This window comes from Montipora foliosa, chromosome 7, assembly GCF_036669935.1.
Source record: "Montipora foliosa isolate CH-2021 chromosome 7, ASM3666993v2, whole genome shotgun sequence".
Classification (NCBI taxonomy): domain Eukaryota; kingdom Metazoa; phylum Cnidaria; class Anthozoa; order Scleractinia; family Acroporidae; genus Montipora; species Montipora foliosa.
The window spans coordinates 19859066-19866565 of record NC_090875.1 but is presented as its reverse complement, the minus strand read 5'-3'; the positions used below and the strand labels follow the sequence as shown (position 1 = coordinate 19866565).

The 7500-nt window shown below is 38.4% G+C and overlaps 1 long non-coding RNA gene across 1 annotated transcript in view; it reads right to left on the bottom strand.

The window, feature by feature from the left end:
- Positions 1-2650, bottom strand: part of LOC138011232 (uncharacterized) — a 12327-nt gene extending 9677 nt beyond the window's left edge. Inside the window, exon 1 of the long non-coding RNA XR_011124663.1 lies at positions 2460-2650. This is a non-coding gene — a long non-coding RNA (uncharacterized lncRNA). The remainder of the gene's footprint in view (positions 1-2459) is intronic.
- Positions 2651-7500: the final 4850 nt, after the last annotated feature.

Sequence of the window (7500 nt, the reverse complement as noted above, 5' to 3'; positions counted from 1 at the left end):
GAGCTTTTTATTATCAGGGTATCATCGAAATAGTCTTGCTGCAGATCTCAAGGTTAACAGTACATAAACACTCTTAAGCAAGACCCTTTGAATATATTTTACATTAGAACAAATTAATTTTCTAGTATAACGTACAGTAAAATCCCGCATGAACTGGTGGATTAAGAACCTCCAGGATGAAATTTGATAAAAAGAACACCATATACATAAGAACAAATTCAGCCTGATAAATTCAACTGGTTCTTATATATAAGGAAATACTGGGTACCGGTTAAATTAAAAATTACTGGGTCAGGAAAACCATGTCATTTTAAAATCAATTTTCTTTATTGGAATTTTTGTACTCTTTGTCCTTAAGTTTTATAGCACAGTGAAAGTGAAGCACGGGAAGTAATCTCTGCAAAATTGACAATACTGTTGTGCAACCAACGACAATGTTCAATGGAGTCAATTAATAAAGCAGTGTCAGTTGAACAATACAGTGTATAATTTTCAGATAGAATTTAAGAACATGTTGAGAACAGCTTGAGGCTGATTTTTCACTAAGTACCCCGGGAAATTGCAATGTATCATATTTTCAAGGCACTTTCCATAATTATGTAAATTGCTTTTCAATTGATAGCGTATCAAATAAACGTTGATGCAAATTGAAAATAAATGGCCGTTTGTTGTTAGCCATCCTTTCTTTGCATCTTTCAATTTCATTTACCAACCTACTGAATTATACGTAGCATAATATGAAGACATCACAATGTGCAGCACATATTAATTGGAAAACACCTCAACTGTCATCCATATTATCTTAAGCGGGGGCAGATGTACTGAAAACTATTACTAGTAATAACTGGTAATTAGTTCACACGAAACCAACTCCTTAATTCTCTACTTCTCACATCGCCTGTACTGCTTTTAAAAATCGGTCAAAATCCTAGGCGTGCACTTTACGATCGAGAATCGGTTAAATCTATTAAACAGAAGTTGCGAGTTTAGAGGTGGAAGGATCTCAACTTCAACGGATGAATTCAAATCGTTGGCACAGGATTATGCCCTTTTATTTATTGGGCGCGGCTATGTGCCCGGCAAGCGGGCATGAAAGGTCTTAAATAGACTAACTGCCCGGCAGTCAAAGATTTTCACAGAGTTTCCACTCTTCTTGCAACTGCACCGGTCTGACGCAATTTTAACATCGATATTAATCCACGAAATCGGTCTCCAATTGTTAATCAATCATCTGTGTTTGTCTTTTTTCTCCAACAAGGTAATCAAGACTTGACAGTTGTTCCCATTTGTGACGGCACTTAACACCGACAAGGCATTTTTCCACAAGACGCTAGAAATCTAGACTGATTATTTTAAACCCCATAGACAACTCACGTCGGTTTGAGATATCAAGGGGCTCTCTCACGCTATTTTGATGTTGTTGTAGAATGCTGAAAGACATTTTAAAATCAGTGAAAACAGTTTACTGAAGGCTATGTTACTGCAATGTATTCATTTGTTTTTGTTGCTACAGATGAAGGCTGAAAATGGATTGCATCTTGGCTTAAATGTTCAAATTCTCGAAGTTATGGCCAAAAATGTTCGGCGGACGATGAAATCGATTGAAGCTCGTCGATTTCAAGGAATGCCTTTGGCACGAGTAAGAGTCACTACACTAAGAAGGATTTCTGAGTGGTTTTGTCCAGAAAACAGGACAATCCTTGTGACAAATTAATTAAAGCCCCTTTCACAATTTTAGTTAAAGTTTAGATAGAGTCTCTGGATTTCTTGACTGAGTATTTTAGGTGCAGTATTATCTGCAGGCCTCTCAGTTCAAAAAGATGTTTCAACGCAAGAATACTCGCTTCTTTATGCCTTTCTCTATTTCCATGGCATCATCCCTATCTTCGTTCGCTTCGGCGGTATAATTCATTTTCACTGAACTTGAGGCACAAAGTTGCTTTACATGTCTATTTTTTAGTTTCCCAGCTTGGAAAAATGACAAATGTAATGTTACGTTTAGTCCAAACACATCACAAACGCGCCTCACATCATTGTAACTGCCCTAAGGGGTTAGTACTAAATTGTCAATGGATTGTACCGAGACTTAGATCTTTGTCTTTTGGGTGGGAAAGGCCAGTAAGTGCCCTGCCCTCCCGTCGTTAACTTTATCACAACGCCCAAAATACTTTGTCTTGTCGGAGATCGATCTAATTGCATCAACAAATTACTGTCGCTCCTTCTTGCCGTGATTTATCACCGTAAATCAGTTTAACGCTAATTCGTGCAGTTATGTTAGCTCTTTCTACGAGAGTGAGCTACCTACTCACTGTTGTTGGAAAACCCTTGTAGAAGATCAACGCTGACATAGTCAAGGCAACTCGGAGTCTTGTTTATTACAGCCTTTCGGGTTAAAAACGCTTAAAAATCTTGGACTTAAAGCCGTGAGAAAACGCATTAGCAGAATCACTTTTGCCTACCTTTGCAGTACGAGTGTGAGATTTGTCGTGCTTCAGAAGGGTTCCTTTGAAGTTTGCAATAAGGTCTCTGTTCACCCTTCAAGGCAATTGTGAAGAAACTTCGCGCAACCTCCAGCCTTTTATACGATTTGACAGACCCTCCTTTCAGTTAATTCCCAATCTGGAGGACAAAACAATAAGATTGTTTTGCATTTGAAAGGTTTAATTTGCTTCTCTCAGGGGGCAGAACAACCATTGTTTTGTCCTCCAGATTGGAAATTACTGAAATGGGTCTATTCTTTCAACATTCTTGTAGCTAATCATGACTGTTTGCATTTAAATGTGTTCGTGAGATCAGAATCCGTAAGACGCCTGCAGCGGATCTACGGATTCTGATTTCACGAACACGTTCAATTTAAATGCAAATCATGATTAGCCACAAGAATCTAGTAAATTAAACTTTTGTTGGTTTGCTAAGTGTGTGACGATAAGAAACTTAATAAAAGCAAATTTACAATTCTTGCGCTTTAGGAGGGTTTCTTGAAGTCTGCAGTTCAACCTCTGTTCAGTCTTGTAGGCATTGTGAAGAGACTTTGTGCAGCCTCCAGCCTTTAATACGATCGGACAGTTGATTAGGGTTAGGGTTAGGAACTGAGGAAAAAAGCCACCCACTTTTGTCAGTAATTTACAAGGATGTTCTGACTCAAACAATTCTTTCAATAATAGTAAAAAGTAAAAACAGTTAAAATGTTTGACTAAACGTTTTCGATCTTGCTATCATCTTCAGAGTGATTAAATTGCATAAACCAACTGTTTTATATTTGTGGTTACGTAATACCAGTTCCCATGGGGTATACGGTAAGGTGGAATGACTGGACTTGTTTCTTTAGGACTGGTTTGAAGCGTGCGATGTAAAATGCCTCTTTTATTTTTCTCTTTGTCCATGAGTGAGCCGAAGTCAAAATGTCTCATGTGAATTTGTGTTCGGGGTGTTTCTTTAGGTGTTTGGCCGGTTCCGATTGTTTGGTTATATCGGAATGTTCGTTGACACGTACTTTCAGATTGCGTGCCGTTTCACCAATGTAACCTTGATTACAAGTACACGTGCCTATGTATATTACGTGTGATGGATGAATGTTTTTCACGCATCAACCGTAATATACATAGGCACGTGTACTTGTAATCAAGCTTACATTGCTGAAACGGCACGCAATCTGGAAGTACGTGTCAACGAACATTCCGATATAAACAAACAATCGGAACCGGCCAAACACCTAAAGAAACACCCCGAACACAAATTCACATGGGACATTTTGACTTCGGCTCACTCATGGACAAAGAGAAAAATAAAAGAGGCATTTTACATCGCACGCTTCAAACCAGTCCTAAATAAACAAGTCCAGTCATTCCACCTTACCTTACACCCCATGGGAACTGGTATTACGTAACTACAAATATAAAACAGTTGGTTTATGCAATTTAATCGCTCTGAAGATGATCGCAAGATCGAAAACGTTTAGTCAAACATTTTAACAGCTTTTACCTTTTACTATTTTATAATTTTACCGACGAAATGCATATATAATTCTTTCAACATTCTTGTGTTTGGTTGGTGAATTGAAAGCACTAAATACCTATATTTAGAATTTTATATTGAAATTCCCGTGACTTTGTGTCTAAAGCGACTAGAAAGGGCATGACTATGAATTTCGTTCCAGTCCAAACAAACACCATTAAAGATTTCATTAAACTTTGAATGAGCTGTCGGTGGAGTGACAAATCCAGAGACCATCTCCCTATAAACGTTCTTAAAGGTCGCCTCAGTGATCGAGACCTCCTGGTTATTGAGCACAAGTTGAATTTGGTCCTGAATAACAAAAGGACTCTTGTTCAAGTATCCATTTATTTTCAGGGACTGTTGCCAGGGTGCAGGGATTGCATCAACTAAGGACATCAAATCATTAAATATCTTTTGGAGAAAGATTCACCCGGCTTTGATTACATTGAGAAATAAATTGGTTTTTCTCTGTTACTAAATCGCCTATTTTAATTAGACCTTTACTAACCAAGCTTTGATTGAAGACTGATTTACCATTAATACATATAAATTTATTGTTCCAAAGAACAGTGTTGGAAATTTGTTCGTGAGAGAGGTCAAGTACATTGTTATCGGTGGCTGCGGAGCAATGCAAAAAACACTCAAAACATTCCCTGTAATACTTCGGGAGGTTTATCGGTAGCTTTTTTATGTCAAAGTTGCAACAGAGGATGAACTTCCCGCCGACCTGTTTCAAATAGTGAAATAAAATAGTTTTCCAATTACCAGGTTCTTCATCCGCGAGTCTCTGGCAAAGCATTATTCTATGAGTCTTAATTATCGATTCTAAACGCGGAGCCTTAAGGCCCCCATCCTTTATGTCACCAACTAGGGAAGTTCGTTTTACTTTGTCTTTCCCTTTCCATATAAAGTCAAATATAATCCTATTAGCCTCAGTTACCACATCTTTATCTATACAAATTGATCCAGCACGGTACACTATCAGTGGAATTACAAAAGCTTTAACGATCTGAATTCTTCTGATTATTGTCAGATTTCTCCACTTCCAAAGTTGAAGTTTTGTTTTGATAGCATCTATTATTTCCTTAAAATTTAGTTTGTGTCGCAGACGGCGGTCATAAGTAAAATACACCCCTAATATTTTCAAAGCTCTCTTAACGTCAATGTTCATAATACTTTGGTCCTGTGCTGGAGCCATAACCGAGTTCCCCAAGATGAACATTTCTGTTTTGTCAAAATTTATGACAAGACCCGAACAGATTCCAAACTTTGAAATAAGAGCAAGGAGGTGTCTAAGAGACCCATCGTTCCTCGGAAATAACAAAATACAAAAAAAAAAAAAAAAAAACAAAAAAAAAAACCGAACATGATAACCTTAAGCACGCGCATCCAAGGTAGATTAACAAGCTACGGGAAAGACACGAGGAACACTGAAAAACTAATGCAAAGTCATGTTCTGCCTATTAATTACGTTCCTCGATTCAACGGATTTAGGCTGCCTTAGGAGCCTGAAGGGCGTTTCCATTTCCGGAAGTTCTTGGTAAATGGAAAACACCCTCCATTACTCAGACAATTGAGTTGTGTTAACTCACCGTGTTGGATATTAATAACAACTCATATTGTGTGTGTATTTATTCTCAACTTGTTGCATGCAGTTAAGTGGAAACTTTACTCATGTTTGGAGTTAAAATTACTATCCTTTTTTTTGGTGTGAATTGAAAAACATTGAGAACCCCAAAAAACCATACCCTATCCCGAGGCAAGCAGAAAAACGCATTTGAGAGCTAAGGCATTACAGGTTCGGTTCGCATATTCCGATGACTCAGTAGAAAGGCTTTCTTCGGCTATCTTTGTAGATTCTCTTGTAGATCAGTACTTTTAACAAGATTTACATTCTGGAGACAAATAAGGTGTTTTCGTTCAAGAAAATTCTCTTCACTCAAATTATTAGCCAATATCAAAAATGGCATGATACTCTTTGTTTGTCCTTTCAAAATTTTGCATAAGCATTGTATTCAAGTGGAAATCCGAAGATCCGGATTTTAAGATCCCAATAGAAAGCACCCTTAAGTGAAATGAAATAGGATGTTCTGAGGTGATGTGCACTTTTTTTACAGTCACGTCTTCACCATCAAAGACTCACCAAGGTTGAAACTTGATGAAAATGACCAAAAAGACATTAAAATTGCCTTGAGTTAGTGGGAAGTATTTCGCTGCGACACGACATTTGCGCGTGATGTTGTTCTTAATCATTACGTAACAGCGATTAATTGGACTCTAATTACTCACTAGTACTCATGGCAGAACTTTTTTTTAAGAGACACAACCGGTACTTACACCTTCTTGCATGAAGCATGACTTAACTCCCCTACATTTCTTTGAGTAATGCATACTTCTATTGATACCTATGCATGTAGAATTCGAAGTTCCCTCTCTGCCTTTGCATTGGACAACCAAATCACTCAATAAAGGTGTATAGCCATGTTTGAAAACTTGGTGAATAGCGACTAACAGACGGAACAGGGAGTTCAGCGGAGTTCTGGAGTGTTTGAGTTACCAAGGTTAACTTACCGTAAACGATCTTTGATGGAAATGTAGGAAATGTCGATTTTGGTTGGAATTCAGTGAGCTGAGGCTCGAGTCATCGCGTGGAGTTCTCTGTACGGGTACAGATATAATTAATAGTAACAGGATTGGGTGGAGCACAATTCAGGATTTAGTCTGGGGAGTAATTCCTAAATGCGCGCTCCGCCTTACATGTTGAAATTTTGAGCACTATTACCTCTTAAATTAGCGTTAATCGAGAATCATATCCGCCAATTGTTTTTTTATAGTTACGATTGCATCGTTTAGGTCTTAAGAATTTTAAAATAACATCCTTTTCAGTGCCGGTTTTCACTGTCACACCATCATCAAAACCATTCAACAAATAAAGCCATGCATCAAAGAGACAAAAGAAAATGAATATTCAAACTGCCTCGCAAAGATTCAGGTCTGTGTGATGTTTCGTGCGGGAAATATTCGAAGAAATGTTTTATTCAAATTCATAATGGAGACTCTACCGGGACGACAGTGTCGCTTCTGTCGTACGGGTCGTCTTGGATTTTCACGCGAGTGTTTCCACATAGTCGTTCCAATCGTATGACAATTTTTTGGGACGACAGAGAAGACTAATGGGCATAGTCGTCTCTCTCCTACGGGTCGTCTCTGTCGTATGAAACTAACCCCCTGGAGCGAGCAAACGACTCAGACCGAACCTTGGCTTTCTTGGTTTCCAAATGGTCGTGGGTATCGCTTCTTTTGACCACGCGATAGGGACTTGTTCTACTATGACGACTTTGCGCGCCCACTTTGACTCATAATGGCGGCAATCCACGAAAGACAAAGTCTTTTAGCGTGTTATTTTCTATATATGTGGTTTTACGAGGGAGAAGGGCAACAGAGAGACGTCGCAAGTATAGATTTTGAGCTAGAGAGATATTGCTCTCTGGTTTTTTGCCGGTC